The 20118-nt window shown below is 41.5% G+C and overlaps 1 protein-coding gene and 1 long non-coding RNA gene across 5 annotated transcripts in view; one reads left to right on the forward strand and one right to left on the reverse strand.

Moving 5' to 3' along the window:
- Glut4EF (Glucose transporter 4 enhancer factor) overlaps positions 1-20118 on the reverse strand; it is a 148249-nt gene that overhangs the window by 110526 nt on the left and 17605 nt on the right. The gene's annotated exons all lie outside the window — the stretch shown is intronic.
- On the forward strand, positions 15751-17313 carry LOC137583105 (uncharacterized). Of its 2 annotated transcripts, none has more exons than XR_011033358.1 (4): positions 15751-16251; positions 16780-16948; positions 17060-17185; positions 17266-17313. It is a non-coding gene; the product is annotated as an uncharacterized lncRNA (long non-coding RNA). The 2 variants fall into 2 exon arrangements; XR_011033357.1 differs by having other exon boundaries at positions 15756-16201.

Here is a 20118-nt window from a genome sequence, read left to right on the forward strand (position 1 = left end):
AGTCCTGGCATTTTTTGAGTATTTTTGAAAGTCAAGTGAGTAAAAATTTGTTTATTTGATTGAATTTTAGGTGAATATATTAACGATTTAAGTAAAAGTTCTGTGTTTTTCTGGTTTAAAAATCTTTTTAAAGTATTTAATACTTTATTAAATATATCATGGATTAAGTGCAGCTAATCGACTGATTATTTCAATCTGTTACAAAGTGTATTATGCCATCGACAGACTTATGCAGTTGATTAATTAATAAAAACAATAATCATAATCATAAAAAGAACAAACACGTTGAGCATTAATTGATTTAATGAATCGTAATAAAAAACTATCTGTCCGTGTCTTTTCAATAAATCTAAATAATTACATTTTTTTTAGGTTTTACAAGACGTGAATGGAAAAAGAGCCAAACATATGACACTGTAATTTCCAATAATAGCAAATAATTAATTAAACAAATGAATGAATAAGTGAATAAATGCGAGGAACTTTCAACACACACACACACACACACATGTGTTAAATCTAAATAATTGGGCAACATTGGGTTAATTGCAGACACAACTACAAATACACATATGTATGTCCATCTATGTATATACATAAATACGATAACTAAATAATGGAAGCCAAGCCAATTGATTGACATATCAACGACCAGCCATCGCATTTAGAAATTGTTTGTGCCTGGCGACTTGTTGCTGCAGCAATTGGGGAACAATGCAAGCGTGAAAGGGCCAGCACGACGAGGTGGGTGGCGGGGTAAGTCTTGTGGGGGGCAGCTTGCTCACGCACAGCTGGGGCACCATTTCCGTCTGCCATCCCAAATATGCATATCATAAGCTATGAAATTTATCAACATTTTCTTTATATTTTTCAAATAAGTCAGCAAGTAGACAAAAGCCTAGACAAAATAGATACCCTAGCATCATATTTTTGACAATTCAGAACCTTAAGAGTTATAATACCAAATCGGCTAATATGTACCTATAACCAACCAACTTAAGAACACCTTTATTAAGAATATGACCCTTTCTTATATGGAGACCAATTCTGTTTATTCAGACAAGAGATTATTAAATTTCAAAGAACTTGGTAAACGCTTTCTCACATTGGTTTAGAGGGTATAGAAATCCAAGAAAATGCAGGCAAATTTGAATTGAAATAATAAGGAAAAGCGAAACTCACGTTTTCCCATTAGCATTTTGCAATTTGTATGTCTAACCTATAGCAATGGTCATTGTCTTTGTTTGGCAGCTGCGTTTTTGTTTCGTTGCCTCCATTTACCGTTTTTAGACCCACAACTAAAGCCATATTGCATTGTGTTGGCACGCAAAGGGGGCATGGTGCAGGGGGAGAGCTGAGAGCTGGGAGTTTTCTGTTAATCATATCGGAATTGTGTATCTGACTGAGTGACTGACTGAGTGACTGACTGACTGACTGGTTGTCTGTCTGTCCATTTTGACCATCACGTGCGTAAGATCAATAAAAATCCAATTAAAATGCAAAAAGTTTCATAATTACACCAAAAAGTTCGCAGAGTGAAAAGAGATTTCGAATTGAGTAAAACCTTTGGGCGACGAAAGAAGCGGGTAGATGGCTGTGAGGAGGGTGGATGGATTTGTGCTGGCAAAAAGTGAAAACCCCTTTAGGCCATAGAGAAATGGCCAACTGGAAATGCACTAGTAAATAAAACAAGCCCAGACATAGTCAAGAGGATGGGCCAGAGGGGGGAATACTACTAAAAAAAGAGAGAAAAATCGCGCACAGTCACTCTACTCTACTGACTTTACACGCAATTCTGTTTCAAAATAAGCAGAAGAAGAAGAAAAAACCAAACCAAACCAAACTTAGTTGCTGCTGCTTTTGCGTTTAACAACTGTTTTATGCTGTCGATTGCAGTTAAAATTGAAATGGAAATGGAAATGGCTTGTAAACGACGAGCTAAAAAGACATTTCGCATTTAGCACAATTTCGTTCACTGTTTAAATATGTATATACATACATATATATGTAAGTACTTACACACTTTTTTTGGCTTTATTTTTTTCCCCCTTGCCAAGCAGAAACAAGTTAACAAGCAACAACAACAATCAGTTACAAAAAACCGGAGCGAACGAGGGAGTGAAAGAAACAAAGACTCTACGAAAATTTAATAACCTTTTAAAACATTAATGCTTATGGCATTTTAAATGGCATCATAATTTATAAAATATTTGCGAATGGCTTTTCTTTTCTCTCTCTCTCACTCTTTCGACTTCTCTTTTGGCAAATTTCTCATGGGAAATCTTTTCACTTTGTGTGATAGAGCTGAATGTGACTGTAAGTTCATCTAAAGTAGTTAAGTGAATGATTTGCAAGGATTCGGCTTGTCTTAAGCGAGTCTTTAACTGGTTAAACGAAAAATATTCTGATGATTATCAATATTAATCTGTATGACTGAGAAAAAATATGTATAACTTATTAATCTTTGTTTTTTTACAGCTGATTCTATGATGAATTTATTTGGAAGGCAGAAGGACATAAGGAACTTTCTATGCCTGGACAAGTCTTCGATCAGTCGAAGTCGAGATGCAAGTATTGTTATATATACACTAGACACTGATTGGAGAAGAAATCTCTGTCCACCTGGACTGATAACTTTCTGAACTGAATGCCAGCACGTTCTGGTAATTTTCGATGGCAAAACAATAGAAAAAAATAAAAGAGGATCCCTTCAGAGTTCAATGATCTTCTCCCCCTTTTGATTTCGGTTGGGGTTACCTCACCTGGCGTGAAGAGCAATCCAAGACACGCATAAACCTTTAGCTGACAAACTAATTAATATTAAATTCTCGTCCCCTGATTAGCGGCACTCTTTGTAGTGCATATATTTAACGGTAGAACTAAAGAACCTTTGAAATTTAATACATTTTCAAAAGAAAACACTGGTAAAAGAAGAATCATAGTAGTTGCAACTTTTTAGCAAAAATGAATGAATGAGGGCAGGAAGCAATTTCTTCAGTCCTGCCACTGCACTTGACAAGACAACGGATCTAGGGGGAAGCAATATACTCTGGTTGCAAGGGCACCAGGAGGGATGCGGGCTGTAATATATATAAGAGGTTGATGGCATGTCATAACAACACAGCGACGGTCTTACCAAAGTGAAAATACCAAAGGGAAATGTGAAACCATAAAAAAAAAAACACTCACACACACACACACAAGTTTAATATTTCACTTACTGGGCAAAAAGGTAAATAAACTTAATGAAGACCTACACAGATCGTGGAGGAATGGCCTGAATGTTAGTTAGCCAAACCTTTATCTTTAGCCTAGTGAAAGTCATTCTCAGTCTAAGAGCACCTGTATACCATTTTAAATGGATTTTTGCTTGTCAAATTCGCATCTAAATAATTGCACACACACACAGAGAAACATTTCAAATGTCAAATTAAATGCAAATTACACATTTTGCCATTTATGGCATTGGAACTGCCATTGGGGACCGTAAACTGGGAACATGGAGACTGGGTACTGGGGACTGGGGATTTGGACTGGTACCGGGGACTGTGTTAGAAACAGAGATTTTTGTCTGAAACACTTTTCGTTGTCTCGGTTGAATCTGGCTCTGCCTCTCTCCGGTCTCGACGGTTAGGCAAAGCCATTAAAATGCCATTAAAATTGACATCACCGTGTTTGTTTCTGCACTCTCGTCTTGACACTAATTTCCATCATCATAGTTAAGTAGCTTAGTCCGATAGTAACCCCAAAAATTGAAATACATTCATTTCAAACACTATAATTCATTCGATTTGTATACTCTTTAAAAATGGCGGCTTATTGGCGCTATGAACTACTTGAGATCGTCACTTTTGAATAATTCCAAGTCAAATTAAGTAACTAAAAGTATTTCCTTAAAGTAATCAAAGTCGAAAATCGAAACTCTAATATCTCAAATTGTAAAAAAAAAAAACAGTTAGGGTATATCTTGAAGTGATTGAACCATTTACCAAAAATCTTAACACCTGAAGCGTAACCAAATGACAACTAATTTGATAATTATTTGTGGGTAAATGTTTCGAAATTGATTTAAACAAAACAAAACAAATAACCATCATCATTTAATTGGTAGCAGATATTTTAAATCTATTTTAAGCAACAAAATGAATTAGTTTTGCTTGAAAGTTAAACGATTTGCCAACTTTACAAAAACTTTGTTGTTCACTTTACAACTGAAACTGCGACTTAATTAGAATTGTGTGTATTTTTTTGTATAGTTAATTAGGACACTATGGAAATTTTGAATCAATCGATAAGCAAATCAATTTGAATTGCACTTTAAAAGCTTTTAACAAACAACCAAATAATTACAAACAATTTCAAACAAATAAAAAGTTGCATTAACACAATTGAGCCAATGGATGTACATACATACATACATACACATGTGTGTATATGTATGTTTATATGTATGTATTTATAACAAAGGCGGAAAAACTGAAAACAACAACTCGCATAATGCATAACAAAATAAAACTAATAAAAACTCACGTACAAAAATAAAAACTAAAAGCGTTAAATTGTGAACAGCAACAACAACAACAAATGCCATGCAATGCATTTCCACATATGATAATGATGATGACGATGATGACGACGATGATAATGATGATGATGACGACGCTGGAAAACGTTCATTTATGTAAAGGTCAATTTGCAATATTTGCGCAAGGTTAGGCATACTAAACGCTCCCATTCTACTTATGTACACTGCGAGAAAAAGAAAGCACAAATCAAATTGACTTTTGAAAAGAAGCCTTGTAAGTTCAAATTTGATGAAACGGAAATAAGGATCTACATATAGGAGTTTTCTGAAGTTTCTGAGAGGGAAACGAAGAGTATGCCACCAGCCAAGACGAATCACCTCTTTGATAAAGCTTAAAGAGATAACTTTCAGCTAATTTCGGTGTTTTTTCTATTACATTTTCTCCAAGTGTATTCTCAAATGAGGGACAGATTTTTGCTCTATTTGAAAAAGATCTAAAGAGAAAAAAATGACAGCAGTTAAACGACCCAAATGAACAATGATTGGGGGGCAACTGTAAATATCACATCATCATCATCATCATCAATAAGAGTAAACTCACAATGCAAAATTAATACACCCAACTACAATCTTAGCCGGGATGCCTCTTACCTTTTTAGATATGCCAAACTGAATTATCACAGAAAAACAATGCCAGACGGATTAGGCCAATGGAAAAGCTTTCAACATGCAACCAGCTGTTTTTTTGTAGCCTTTTTCCAAAGTCGGCTCTAGGCCATTAGGTTTTTTTCTATTCGCCACCCAGGTTTTAACTTCCGTTGCGTTGCATTGACAATTCGCTGATCCTTGGAGCTATGCATAAAAACCTAAAACACCCGACAGCACTATACAAAAAAGAGAACACACAAAAACAAAACCCTGTCTACTTTGCCAAACTAAGCCAAAAACGTGTCAAAAAACAGCACAAAAGCACTCACACACAGACACAATTATATAGAAACCAAGCTTCAGTGCTAAATCGAAATGGTTGGCACGTTTGGTGGGATAGAAAAGTTTTTGAAATTTTTTCTGTGGACTTTATCAAAAACTAATGTACTTATTGCATAGCAAATGGAAAGTTCAAATTTCTGTTTTGTTTCATTAATGTTTCCGAATTTAATTCGAGTGCCTGCAATTTGAAATTGTTGTGATCTTTTGTGGAGATTGATGGAATAATCTTTAAAGTAGTAGAATTTCTAGACGTTTGTTCTTAAATCATATAGAAAGTACTATTTAAGAACTGAATTATTTAAATTTGAATATGGAATACCTTGAAAAATGTATGTTCTAATCTAAGTCTTGAATTTAAAAAGGATTTTTTACTTAATAAAATAATTTTGTCAGAAAGAGGCATACGAAAACGTTAAACAAATTTCCCAAGTGCGAATTTTGGACACTTTGAAATTGTGAAACATTTGGATTAGCCCTCGTTGAAATACATAAATGCATTCGTTTAGCCAATGCCAGTTCCATTTATGCAATTTGCTCGCCTTCAGTTTTGTATTGTCGTGCGGCAAGGTTGCATTTACCATAATATAAGGGCGTATTGTGTTTTGTAGAGACAAACCCTGGCCAAACCATTGATAGCAATACACATAGACACACACATACACACATAATGCGATCAGTTGGTATGCATGAGGGTCTGTCGAGGCCCTGGCAAGGTCGTCCTAGGCTTTCTAATGTCTACTAAGAAGTGATAGTCGATTAATGCAGGCTGCAACAATGTACATATAAATGTTTGCAACATATAACGAACCCTCCCTCCCTCCCTTCCTCTCCTCACCATTTCCCTTCACCCTTTAAAAAGTGCAGTGATTGCATCAGAAATGTAACTCAAAATTTAACGAGGTAACGGAAAACAACAACAACAACAACAACAACAACCCAAACATGACAAACAATTAAAAATGCTGTTTTGTAGTTTTTTGTGTTGTTCACTTACGTAAAAAAAATATACAAAATATTTATATATAGTATATGTATAAAGCCGGCAATGGTTGTTAATTTTTACTTTGTATAACTATTAAAGTTTTATTTTTTTGTGCTTTTCCTATCATGACAGTTGCATGCTAAATCTCTGATCTAGTGGGCATCTATTGGGATCTATGGGGGGCTGGGGGGTGAGGTGCCCAACTTTTATGCATTCTCATTGTCAGCATCACAACGCGTGTTGGAAAACAAAACAAAAACATCAACTGCCATTGATATAGTTTCTCTATTGAATATCTAGTCAATTTCGATTTGAATCAACAAAAAACACAGACAGTTTTCCTTCACCCCTTCGTCTCAATCTATCTCTCTCTCTCAATCAGTTTTTCTTTTTTTTTTTTTTGTAATCCCAACTGAATTTATCTTTCCTTTTATTGCAACAATATTATATGCAGCTCTGCATGGGCTTCTGTGTGAAAATTTATAGAGCTTGAAAATGCTGTAAAAGATGACCAAGTAACAGCAACTTACACTTGGACCCTCTTTCCATGATGATGCTTACCTGAAACGAGAGGCAAAAGAAGAAAAACAAAATTATAGGTTTTTTATACATTCATTTGTGTTTGTATGTGTGTATATGTATTTGTATTTTACAAGCACTTCATAGAAGTAAACTAGTTTGAATATCAAAACTATTTCTATTCCAATTTTCCATAAAATAAATTCACATCTATGCATACATAAATATTCCAGTTTGGATCTCATTTTCTTTTTTTTTTTATTCGTTTTTCGTTTTTTTTGTTTAAACAAGTTCACCTTGTAGAGTTAATTTGTTATTTATATTTCCCTTCTACTTTTTATACATTACAAAATTCTTTTCCCGTGTAAAACTCTAAAATTTTCGATAGCAACAATTTGTTTTTGTACAGATTTCCTTAGCCAAATAAATTATTAGCCAAAGATGTTGTACATTCTTTTTATGCCCAATAAATTAGGGTTTTCAGAGGCGTAGGCAAATGAAAATGTTGAAGGGGACCTTTGTAATTTGTTATATTTCTTCAAATTTATAACAACATTAACATTAATTTAAAGAGGAAATTCCCTTCGGAATTGAGTATTCGTGTACGCCTGCCCATATTGTGAGTACCTTGAAACAATAAACAAAAAGTCAAACTCAATAGGAACCTAATGTTGAACAACAAAAAGAAGATAAACAAATTACAGCCATGCTGCTACATTTTTCATTTTTTTTTTTTTCGGGGCCCTCGACAAACAAATTGAACTAAAACTGAACTGAAATATAAAAAATTTGTTTTCATATTGCGACTGTTCGTGGGGGGGCGGAAGGATCCAAATGAAATACAAGGAGTTGGCGGGTGCCAATTTCTTCAGTTTGTGGTGAGCGAGTGGTGAATTAAAACGCACGAGAAACTTCGGTTAACTAAATGTAGGTTTTATTATTTATATAATATTCACAGGTAAACCGGCACACACGGAAATGGTTCGGGTTGAAAGTGATTAACAAATCGTAAAAAAAATGCAAGAGAACGGGTGTTCGGGTGAAAGGCTCGATTCTTAGTGATGGCGGTGCCCATTGGAAAAAATCAAGTCACTCCTCCTGGTGTGACCGTAGACGCCGAGGATCAAAAAACCCTCCTCACTCCTCACCGCTCACTGCTCTTCGCCGCTCACTGCTGTTCACCCGGTGGCGTGAACATACCGCCCCCCCTTGCAACATGTTGCAATTGTCACCCTGGACATATAAAGGATGGGGGACGGCAACGTCCTGGAGCGCCTAGATCCCACAGGAGCCGGAGACGACCCATCCGAACACGGTGCTCTGGGCTGCGGGAGTACCGCTATGACCGGGCACACAGCCTGGTTGGATGACCTCAGGATAGAGGTCTGCCCCGAGCACCACGGATACCGACGCCGGCCGATAGAAGTAGGGGTCGGCCAGGATCAGGGTTGCGAACTTCTCTCGGACCGGCGCCGCCACTTCCCGGATGGGAGTGCGGATGAGCAAGTCCTCTTCGACCCGGAATATAACGTTCCGTCGGAACGTCTTGTCGGACCTCGACTCGAGGACGGCCGTACAGGCTTGGTCGACCCCGACCGTGGTCACAGCTAACCCCAGGGACCGGGCAAAGGAGAGATTGATGCGGCTCTCAGCCGCACACGCATCAAGAAGGACGCGGGTCTCGAAGGATTTCGAGCCATTGCCCAACCGTAGGACTGCGGTGGGCAGGACAGTCGTCGTCCTGGCGTGGAGCAGGGAGGATAACGAAATCTCGGGTGCGCCTTCTGGGGAAGCGGAGCGGTCGGACGATGATCGGGAACGGGGTTGTAGCGGGGGTGCAGCACGACTGGAGGGGGTGATCGGCTGCGACGCCGGGCGGAGGCACGTCGTCTCGGCGGTTGGTCGGCCATGTGGAGCAGGGTATGGTGCCTTTGCCCGCATCGTCGGCAACCATGGCGAGTCCGACACGCGTCGGATGAATGCTCGTGGGCCAAGCAATTGGGACAATATTTATTGATGAGCACCGCCCGAAGCCGCTTTTCCCCTCGGAGGTTTAGGAAGCGCTGACACTGCCGGAGTGCATGAACCCCCCGACAGACCCGGCATCGGTACACGTTCGTGCCCTGTGGAGCTCGTTTGCTGCGGTGGTGCGGCAGACGCGTGGGGGCCATGTCGCTATGAAAGGGCGAGCTGAATGAACTGTAACGAAAGAAATTACGTATGGGGGAGTGGATTAGTCTATGCACGGGAACGAGAAACATGCACGGAGACGAGGACATTCGGAGGAAACATAGAGGGATTAGGAGTCACGATAAGGTTTTAGACTCAGGACTCCTGCTGTCTTGCAACAGAATGAGCTTCGCTACGGGTCTTCGGATAGACCCACGCGCGGTGGTGACATCAGCCACTCGGACGAGGCCGTCAGCCCCGGGCAGAGTGCGCTCAATTCGCCCTAAGCGCCACTCGTTGGAGGGGAGATGATCTTCGGACACGATCACGAGGTCGCCGGTCTGGATGCTGCGAGTCGGTGATTTCCACTTGTTCCGTTTGTGAAGCTCCTTGAGGTACTCACTCTTCCAGCGGCGGCAGAAAGCCTGCTGGATTGCCTTTAGTCGCTGCCATCGGTTGATCAGCGACATAGGCTCGACCAGAATTTCCGGTTCCGCAATGGCTAAGAGTGGTCCTCCAATCAGGAAATGTCCCGGGCTTAGGGCCAGTAGATCCTCTGGGTCCTCACTCATGGGAGAGATTGGCCTGGAGTTTAGGCACGCTTCGATCCTACACAGGAGAGTGGAAAGTTCCTCGAAGGTGTATTTGACAGTGGACGAGGACTTGTAAAACAGGGTCTTAAAACTTTTGACCCCTGCTTCCCACAGTCCTCCCATGTGGGGCGCGCTTGGCGGAATGAACTGCCAGGATAGGATGTGCTGGGGGAATGCCTTCATTATTTCAAGCTTGGTGGCGTTCAGGAAATCTTTTTCGAGCGCCTTTGAGGCCCCTACGAAGGTTTTGCCGTTGTCGGAGTAAATGCGCTGTGGACATTGTCTCCGTGCGACAAACCGAGAGAAGGCTGCCAGAAATCTTTCAGTGGTGAGGTCGGAGGTAGCCTCGAGATGGATTGCCTTCGTGCTGAAACACACAAAGACGCAGACATAACCCTTAGTTATGAGACACGCACGCCCGGTGTAATTTTTGATCTCGAACGGCCCTGCGAAATCAATGCCCGTGTGGGTGAAGGGCCTGGAATACGTGATGCGTTCTCGAGGGAGATCACCCATCATCTGGGTCTGTAGTCGTCGACGATGAACGATGCAGACCTTGCACCCCTTGATGTGGGACTTTACCATGTTCTTTATCCGTGGGATCCAGAATTTGGTGCGCAAATACCGCACCATCAGTTGATTGCCGCCATGCAACGTGATGCGGTGGGCGAATGCGACAAGCAGGCGAGTGAAATGAGTACTATATGGGAGGAGAATAGGGTGACGTTCATCATATCGGAGGGACTCAGCGGCCCGGAGTCGTCCGCAGGAGCGGAGTAACCCATGCTGGTCGAGAAATGGGTTCAGATTGAGTAGAGTGCTGGATGATGGCAGGGGTCGCCCTTCGCCCAGGGCCCGTATCTCCGCGAGGTATTCCCGCCGCTGAGAGGTCCGAATCAAGGCGCGCTCGGCGGAAAGAAGTTCGTCATTGGTGAGGCGAACCGTGGAAGGCGTCGAAATCCTCTTGGTGGCGAAGCGTAGGATGTACGCGATGACTCGTAGAGCCCTACCATAATTCGAGAACCGTTCGCTGACGTCCTCGAGTAGCGTGGTCGCGGTGGTGTGGCACTGGACCCGTTGCTCCAGCTGGGTGTCTGGGAGTTCGTTATGGGGAGTTGGCCAATACTCGGGGGCTCTCTGGAGCCAGTCCGGCCCATGCCACCAGAGGCTGCTGGCCGATAGCTCGGCCGCGGAGACTCCACGGCTCGCCAGATCCGCGGGGTTGTCCTCGGAGCGCACATGTGACCAGCTTTGGCCACTAGTGCTTTCGGAGATCCTGGATACGCGATTGGCCACGAAGGTGGACCAACTGCACGGAGGTTTATTGAGCCAAGCCAACACGATGGTAGAGTCGGTCCAAAACTGGGAGGTTGCAGGTCGGATTGGAAGTTCAGGAACGATCGACGCCCAGAGATCGGCTAGCAGAACCGCTCCGCACAACTCTAGCCGAGGCAGCGAGACTGTTTTGACTGGAGCTACACGGGTCTTAGCCGTTAATAAATGGACGTCTACTTGATTGCCGTACCGAACCCGCACATATAGGGCCGCTCCATACGCTTTCTGTGACGCGTCACAGAAGCCATGAAGCTCCCACGAGAGCTTATCGCTGGTGTTTAGCCAACGGGGAATGCGGAGTCGACTGAGGCCTGGGTAATCCTGCAGGAATTCATGCCATTGCTGCAGCAGGAGAGGCGGCAGAGCATCATCCCAGCCCAGTTCGGTAAGCCAGATTTGCTGCATGAATATCTTCGCTCGGATGACAAATGGGGCTAGCCACCCAGCGGGGTCGAAGAGCTTAGCGATATGAGACAGAACCTGCCTCTTGGAGATCGACTCCTTCAAGGGGGGGTCCGCTGTGGTGAAGAAGAAGACGTCCTCAGCAGCTTGCCATCGAATACCCAAGGTTTTTGCGGTGCTCGCGTCTTCCAGCTCGAGAAAGTCCTCTCGCAGCAGGTGCTCTCTCGGAATGGCTTGAAGTACTTCCTTCTTATTGGAAGTCCACTTCCGAAGCGGGAATCCCGCAGATTGGAGGACCGCTTGAAGCTCTCGTATGGCGAGACGAGCGTCGGCTTCAGTGTGAGCGCCGGCAAGGACATCATCAACATACATGTAGTTCCGAAGGATTTCGCTCGCCTGAGGATACATCGTTTGCACGTCTTGTGCCAGTTGTAAAAGGACTCGGATCGCCAAGAATGGCGCGCAGTTAACCCCAAACGTGACAGTTTGTAACTCGTAATCCTGAATATTGCCGCAGCGGTCTCGGTAGAGGATCCGCTGAAAGGGGGTATGCCTGGGATCGACTCGGATTTGTCGATACATCTGCGTTATGTCGGCATTGAAAACGAATTGAAAGAACCGCCATTTCAGTACCTGAAGCGTGAGGTCGGCCTGAAGAGTAGGACCGGTGTGCAAGACATCGTTGAGGCTGACGCCTTGTGTGGAGGGGCTCGACGCGTTAAATACCACGCGTACCTTAGTGGTGGTGCTATCGGGCTTAAACACCGCATGATGGGGGAGATAGAAGTTTTTCCCATCTTGAGGCGGCGTCACCCGAATCATATGACCCAATTCCTCATATTCTTGAATAATGGCATCGTACTGCGTTTTTAGAACCGGATCCTTGAGAAGGCGTGCCTCATTCCGCAGGAATTGAGCCAGCGCGATCGGTCTTGAGTGGCCCAAGTCAACGCTATTCGGACCTTTGAACGGTAGGGACACAACATATCGGCCGTCCTTTCCCCTTTGGGTGGTCTCCTGGAAGTTCCGCTCGCAGAATGCGTCATCCTCCTTTTCCGGCTTTGCGGGAAGGTCTTCCACCTCCCAAAACTTGGTGAGGAGTACATCAAGCTTTGCTTCGGGACTAACTCGCGTCTGTGCCGCGAAAACGGATCTAGACACCGGGGGGTCAGGAGTGATAGCCCCACACAGAACCCATCCAAAGATGGTTTCTAGCCCGACAAAATCACCAATATCCTTTTTGATCCGTTCTCCGAGGATGTGGGGAAACAGGTCTACACCGATGATCATGTCAATAGGCGCGGGCTTGTTGTAGTACGGGTCAGCCAGGGGGCGATCGAGGCACTGCGTCGGAACCGTATTAAGGAATGGAGCTGTTGGAATGGCCCCTGACAATTTGGATACGACCAGGGCGGAGACCTCAATCTTGTTCAATCTGTCACACGGGGGAGACAGCATTAGCAGACACACCTTGTCGGCGCAGCCTCCATCACTCTGGCCCATGCCAGTAACCGCGGCGTCTACTGGGTAGAAGGGGGGCTGGACCATGCTGAAGACGCGTTCGGAGAGAAAAGTTGAATCGGCTCCCGAGTCGATCAACGCCCGAATATGATGATCCACACCACGATGGTGCAGAGTGACAATCGCAGTGCCTAAAAGGCCTCTGCCTGGGGTAGATGCAAAATAACTTTGAGCATTTGTGAGCTGGTCGCTCGCGGACGGGCGCTCTGTGACGCTGGATGGTGGGACTTGCGCAGCGGATGGCGAGGGCACGGACACATCACTAGGATGCAACAGCGTATGATGACGTTCCTTGCAGGTATGGCAATTATGCGCACTGGAGCAGCCCTTCACTTGATGACCGCGGGCAAAACAGTTCAGACAAAGTCCCTGCTGTCTAATGGTTTCCAGCCGCCTCTGAACAGGCATATCAAGGAAACTAGGGCAGAGCCGTATTGGGTGATTTTCCCGATGGCACAGCTTGCAAGACGCCGATTTGAGCTGAGCTTTCGCTGGAAACGCTTGGACTTTCATCGTTGCAGAGGATTTGCGGGGGCCAATGGGGATGGCTTGGACACTTGGGGCCGACTTATGTTCGTCGGTGGCATCCAGGACCCGATACCGATCGGTAAGAAATTGGTTCAAATCGGACCACGTTGAGACGACAGTCTTATTGGGCACTGATTGCTCCCACAGGAGGATTGTGGCCTTCGGCAATTTACTAGTGCAGATGGCGATAAGTAGGACATCCCAATTCTCAGTACTAACACCCGAACGCTCAAGTGCGGTAAGACACCCTTGAAACGCGGTCTGCAGCTCTCGCAAGGATTTGCCCGACTCTTGTGCCACCGCGGGAATCTGAAGGAGTTGTCTGGCTTGAGTCATGACCAGCAGACGGCTGTTTTCGTACCGTGCGGTGAGGTTCTCCCACGCGGCCTGGAAACCCTCATTCGTCAGGGGGGACTTAGCCACGATGGTTCTCGCTTCCCCTCGCGTCTTGGCGTTCAAGTGATAGAGCTTCTCCACTTGTGACAAATACGGATTGGCGATATAAATGGCGGCGAACAAATCGCGGAATGTGGGCCATGCTAGGCTGTCGCCATCAAATGTCTCTACCTCACACGGAGGAACTCTATGCCCCGGTGGCCCCGACGGAGCGGTTGGCTGACGCCTAAGAGTCGTCATCTGTACCGAGAGCTGTTCGATGCGTTCTCCGAACAACGTCCCGCATCGCACATATGCCGCGTAAGCGGATTCGTGCTTCGCCTTGATGTGGCTTATGTTTGCCAAGCTTTCCTCGTCGGCTTGGATTGTCAAGGCCTTGTGACAACGGGAGTATTCCATCTCGACAGTTGACCAAAGGGATTTGAGCTGCTCTAAGTGCATTTTAATGGAAAACAAGGGCACTTCAGAAGTTAGAGCTTCACTCTCGCGAGCTTCAAACAGAGTCAATGCGTCGCACGCTATAACGAAATCGGAAAGGGACATTCTGGAGTGTTCTCTACGCTGTTGTGATACGGATCGGGTGACGGGAGCGTCAGAACAGTGCGTCACAACAACGTGCGGAATCTGGGTCTGAGTTGAAAGCTTGGAACGACCTTGGTGTTCCCTCGAGTCTTTAACCGAGAATCTGCGACCCTCAGGTAAGCTGGACGAAGACGGACGGGACCTTGGGGATTCGCTGCGGCTGCGAACTGACGAGAACTTGCGCGAAATATCCGTACGCTTCACGGTCACCGGAGTTGTCGGAGGCCGAACCTTCTCCGGAGTTGCAGAGGGAGACGAAAGACTGTTGGACTTCGGCGCAGTCTTGGACGGCTCCGTGGACATACTCAGGGGACGAGCTTACCGACGAACACCGCGTTTGTGCGCGTCCCTTTTTTTTGTTTTGGAAGTGAGAAGTGGACTGTATGGGGACGCAAGAACTTCCTCACTGTGCACCGCAGGATTGCGGGAGAATTTTCTCGCGTGTGGCTCGGAAACGAAGCCTCTTTAATGGGGATAGATGCGGAATAATATACGAACGCACGAATGCGGATTGAAAATTACCGATGGGAGTACGTATAAAACAAAACACGGATGAAATATATAAACAAAGATGTATAGGATAAAAGGAAAATACGTTTTTATATAAATCTGGATCTGGATATATATGTGTGCGCAGAATAATGGCCGAAAAAAATTGTATATATAATTTATAAATATGGACGGAGATATAAATATGGGCCCGATAGTGCTGGAAAAAATATATATATATGTATTTATTTAGAAATATGGGCGGATATATATATGAGCGCAAAAGGCTGGCCGGAAAAAATATATATATAGTTTTTAAAGCTGAACGGATATATAAATATGGGCCCGATAGTGCTGGAAAAAATTTATATGTGTTTATTTATAAATATGGGCGGATATATATTGAGCGCAAAATACTGGCCGGAAAAAATATATATATAGTTTTTAAATATGAACGGATATATAAATATGGGCCCGATAGTGCTGGAAAAAATTTATATGTGTTTATTTATAAATATGGGCGGATATATATATGAGCGCAAAATACTGGCCGAAAAATTATATATATAATTTATAAATATGGACGGATATATAAATATGGGCCCGATAGTGCTGGAAAAAATATATATGTATTTATTTATAAATATGGGCGGATATATATATGAGCGCAAAATACTGGCCGAAAAAAATTATATATATAATTTATAAATATGGACGGATATATATATGTGAGCGCAAAAAGTTGGCCGGAAAAATTATATAAATGATTTATAAATATGGACGGATATATAAATGTGGGCACGATAATGCTGGAAAAATATATATGTATTGTTTTATAAATATGGGCGGATATATAATTAGGCGAAAAAAGAGAATCGGAAATAATGTGATTTAAATTTGGCGCGCTTGAGCCGCCTATCGATATCACGACTCGACTCACGTGTCACCACTACTCCGAAAACAGCTGTCGGCCGCTGTTTATATATTTGGTTTTTGATTTTGTTGTTTAATTATGTATGTGAATAATTTTTTTTTGTGGTTGTGCGGAAAAACCAAGAACAAGTGTTGTGCGGAAAAACAAGCGAGTGTTGTGCGCAAATAAAACAACCGATCAATGCATATGGACAGATGCTTTGATCTATGTGTGTACGTACATGCATAAGTACACAGGTGAGTATAGATATGTATGCACACGCGTTGTTCACAACAACAAAAAAAACGTAAGTAATTGTAATTTAATTGGATGTGGGGTTGTGTTAAATCAATGCGCGACACCGAAATGTATTATGCGTTGTGGATATGTACATATGTATGTGCAATGTATGACTATGTAAGCATATACATATGTATGTATGTACGTATGTAAGCAAGTGCACCGGTATCCAAAGACGCGCGTGAGGAAATTAATTTCGCACCTAATTCGAACGCGCAAGAAATCGCGGTGCATACGTGAAGTGCTATTTAAAAAAAAGAATATTTTTTTTGCCTTTTGTGTCGTGGTAAATGTGCGAAGGGATTGTATGTATATGGATATGTATGTACATATGCGCGTACATCAACAGGTGACGATGTATGTATGTACGTAGATACGCGCGTGTGGAAATAAGTTTGGCATTAAAGATTATTATTCCAACACATAAGAAAACGCGGTGAACACTTTGATTTTTATTTTTCCCTATTTTTTATAACACTTTAATAATTTTTTTTTTTTTTTGTTTTTTAAACTTTTACGCGGATTTGGCAAACAGCTGTGGAAATTACATGTACATGTGAATGCATATGTAAAAAAGGTGGATTTGGACAAGTGCGAGGAAAAAAAAACATAAATGAAAATGGATAATCGTGGAATGTAAAATGAGAACGTTGGACAATCACGCTAAGGATTAGGAACTACCATGAAACCTTGGAACAGGTCAGGTATGTACATACAATATGTAAAAGTGTGTAGGTCGCTATGGAGAAGCGGGAAAACCTCACACTTTTAGTAGTATGTAAATGAAATGAATAATGAAATTTTGTACTTATCAGGAATTCCGCCGATGCAAGCTGGAGGAGCGGAAGGATATCCGGCTCGAAGGACCAATGTTCGTGGGGGGGCGGAAGGATCCAAATGAAATACAAGGAGTTGGCGGGTGCCAATTTCTTCAGTTTGTGGTGAGCGAGTGGTGAATTAAAACGCACGAGAAACTTCGGTTAACTAAATGTAGGTTTTATTATTTATATAATATTCACAGGTAAACCGGCACACACGGAAATGGTTCGGGTTGAAAGTGATTAACAAATCGTAAAAAAAATGCAAGAGAACGGGTGTTCGGGTGAAAGGCTCGATTCTTAGTGATGGCGGTGCCCATTGGAAAAAATCAAGTCACTCCTCCTGGTGTGACCGTAGACGCCGAGGATCAAAAAACCCTCCTCACTCCTCACCGCTCACTGCTCTTCGCCGCTCACTGCTGTTCACCCGGTGGCGTGAACAGCGACACAATCAACAATTTTAACTTATTGTATACATGACCAAAAAGAAATGGCGTAAAAACATGAACAATCAACATAAAAACATAAATTCATTAGGGTGTTCCTTTTTGTTGGGGCACAAAATCTTTTGAAAAACTGAAAGAGAGAGAAGAACTATAGTAAAGTGACGTTTCATGATCCTCAATCAAATGCTAGACTTTTAGATAGTAAGCTAAAAACCTTAAATTCCAATATTGATATCAAAATTTAAGTTTCAAAACAAGTGACGCCCTAATTTATGTATATACATAGATATAGTTAATATGTGTGTGTATGTAAGTGTATTTGTGTTTTCCACACATATTGCAAATAGACAGAGAACAACCCGGCAATAGCAGCAACACGCACACACACACACACACACACACACCAACCAAACACACAGCCAACTTAATTTATGAAATTAACAAACGCACAAAAAAAAAAAAATATGCTGGCCAGCAAATAAATAATAAATAAAAAAGCCAAAGAAAAAAACATATACAAACACATACAAAGCAACTAAAAATGTTCAGCATTTTAGGGCCCTTTTTTACATGAAAAGTTTATGTATAGACAAGGAACGACTTTTGAAATACCCTCTGCTAGGAAAAGAAGGAAAAATTACAAAACGATTTTCATAAGTTTAAACATTTTTTAATTGGTTTATAGTAGAACGAGCCAAATTGAATATATTCACCAACTTGTGGGAGAATTTTCTGCCTCTAAATATGAATCTCCCTAAAAAACTCTGGACATAATGATTAATAAATTGTCTAAAGGAAGTATAATCTGTTAACTAACTCTATTAAGTTACTATATACCCCATTTTCCCTATGACGTTTACAGGGTAGAGATAGGAAAAAAAAGAATGATTTGGCAGCCTACGAGAACTTTTGTCATCGAAAGCAACCAGCAGCAACTACTCAACTCTCAAAGCATTGAAGGTGATAGCGTTCAATTGATGGGCCGAGAAGGCGGTTAGAAGGGTGCTGATTTCGGTAATCAACCTTGAATTTGTTTATTTACACAATCATTCACACACACACACACACACACTTTTATAGATATGTAGCACCTACACAAAAAACTATTAGTTGTTTTTTTTTTCTGTACAGCAGAAACGTGCCGCTTTTATGAAATAAAATCTGATTGGTTAAAGGTGGCAAAAGCATATATATTAAGACCGTTACAGCTCAAAGTCCACCAAGACAGAGAGAAAGAGAGACAGATAGGAAAATACTTGGAAAAATGTTGAACATCCATCAACAAGTACATACATTGCAAATTCAATAATCCCTTTATTTATTTATGCATAATAAAATCAGCATAATTTCAACATAAAATCAAGCACGTGATCATTGCATGCAAGTTTTTATAAAAATATATAATATATATATATATATATATCTTCTATCTTTGGGTTTCAGTTTATTTTTATCTACGCATATCACTTCACATTCAAGTTTACCTTTAGCTTTTGTCCAAAAAAAAAAAAAAAAAAAACCAACAAAACCCAAAAAGTGACCAAGGTTGAGGCATTAAAATTCAAGGCGTGCCGCCAATCATTAATGTTTATTATCTACGTCATAAATTTGTTAATAAATAAAAAGAGATATACATAAAAATGAATGTTTAAATAACTACCAAATTGTCTGAAATTGTTCATCCCAACTAAATTGAAGTTTAATTAGAAAATTTAATATCTTTCATTAAATTATTGAGATGAGTTTGAATTCTGACAGGAATTCATTCAACAACAGTTGCAGCTAAATGAATTTGTTTTATAAATCTTTTGAAATTTAGACAGATTGACATACATATGTATGTAAATTTGACTTAATTCATTTGATTTAAAAAATACACGAATCACCACCCACAATCCGCCCACAAAAGGTGGCCTAGATCAGTTTCTGATTGAAAGTCTCAATTAATTCTCTCTTATGACAGCTTCAATTGTTTGAAATTTAAATTTTTGATGTTACAAATTTGATTTTTGCCCTGTTTTTAGACTAAAATTGCTCATGTATATGCAACCATTTGCTTTTGTCTTCCGTTCGCAGCATTGCAAATGGCTAATCAACAGCATTTTTCACTCTTCTCAATAGACTCAATGCCACCAAAGGCTGTGGCAACTCGAAATCATAGACTCATATTGGTTGCAACACTGTGAACAAGTTTTGTTAAGTTGTTTTAAAATAAAAATTAGAATTGTTACTCCAAAGACTTGATAACAAACTTTCTCTGAAAAACTGCGAGTTCTCATAAATTATAAATGAAATTATAAAGATTGCAACTAATTAAAAATTAATTTTTGTTTCATGATTTGTCATTAGAATATAACTTTTTATGAAATGATTTTAAGGATCATTCAAATAATTATTGGCCTTTGACTGATAATTGTACATTTTCCTTATGAAAATAGTCCTTTGATTTGCCCAAGAAGAAGAAGAAGTAGAAATTTTTATAATTTTGACAATATTTGTTTACATTACACAAATTTTGGAATGGTTTTTTAACAATAATTTCAGTTTTTGATTTAAACTTTTAAATACTATTTTTATTACGTTTACATAATGACATTGTAATTTTTCGCA

The sequence above is a fragment of the Drosophila tropicalis genome, unplaced genomic scaffold (genome assembly GCF_018151085.1).
Source record: "Drosophila tropicalis isolate 14030-0801.00 unplaced genomic scaffold, ASM1815108v1 contig_859, whole genome shotgun sequence".
Classification (NCBI taxonomy): domain Eukaryota; kingdom Metazoa; phylum Arthropoda; class Insecta; order Diptera; family Drosophilidae; genus Drosophila; species Drosophila tropicalis.